This window comes from Arachis stenosperma, chromosome 2, assembly GCF_014773155.1.
Source record: "Arachis stenosperma cultivar V10309 chromosome 2, arast.V10309.gnm1.PFL2, whole genome shotgun sequence".
NCBI lineage: Eukaryota > Viridiplantae > Streptophyta > Magnoliopsida > Fabales > Fabaceae > Arachis > Arachis stenosperma.
In genome coordinates, this window is record NC_080378.1 from 83,229,665 (window position 1) to 83,230,593 (window position 929).

General features: G+C 40.8%; 1 non-coding gene across 1 annotated transcript; it reads right to left on the reverse strand.

Moving 5' to 3' along the window:
• Nucleotides 1–234: 234 nt before the first annotated feature.
• Nucleotides 235–342, reverse strand: LOC130964100 (small nucleolar RNA R71). Its single transcript, XR_009080209.1, has one exon. It is a non-coding gene; the product is annotated as a small nucleolar RNA R71 (small nucleolar RNA).
• Between the last annotated feature and the right edge of the window lie 587 nt (nt 343–929).

Sequence of the window (929 nt, forward strand, 5' to 3'; positions counted from 1 at the left end):
CATGGACTTCCAATGGAAGATCCTCATCAGTTCTTAGCTGAATTCTTGCAAATCTGTGACACAGTCAAGACTAATGGGGTTGACCCTGAGGTCTATAGACTGATGCTATTCCCTTTTGCTGTAAGAGACAGAGCTAGAATATGGTTGGATTCTCAACCTAAAGAAAGCCTGGACTCTTGGGAAAAGCTAGTCAATGCCTTCTTGGCAAAGTTCTTTCCACCTCAAAGATGGAGTAAGCTTAGAGTGGAAGTCCAAACCTTCAGACAGAAGGATGGAGAATCCCTCTATGAAGCTTGGGAAAGATACAAATAATTAATCAGAAGATGTCCCTCAGACATGCTTTCTGAATGGAGCATCATAGGTATTTTCTATGATGGTCTCTCTGAACTATCCAAGATGTCTTTGGATAGCTCTGCTGGAGGATCTCTTCATCTGAAGAAGACGCCTACAGAGGCTCAAGAGCTAATTGAAATGGTTGCAAATAACCAATTCATGTACACTTCTGAAAGGAATCATGTGAACAATGGAACTAGTCAGAAGAAAGGAGTTCTTGAGATTGACACTCTGAATGCCATACTGGCTCAGAACAAGATATTGACTCAACAAGTCAATTTGATTTCTCAAAGTCTGTCTGGAATGCAAAATGCACCTGGCAGTACTAAGGAAGCTTCATCTGAGGAAGAAGCTTATGATCCTGAGAACCCTTCAATGGAAGAGGTGAACTACCTAGGAGAACCCTATGGAAACACCTATAATTCTTCATGGAGAAATCACCCAAATCTCTCATGGAAGAATCAAGAGAGACCTCAACAAGGTTTCAATAATAATAATGGTGGAAGAAATAGGTTTAGCAATAACAAGCCTTTTCCATCATCTTCTCAGCAACAGACAGAGAGTTCTAAGCAGAATACCTCTGACTTAGCAACAAT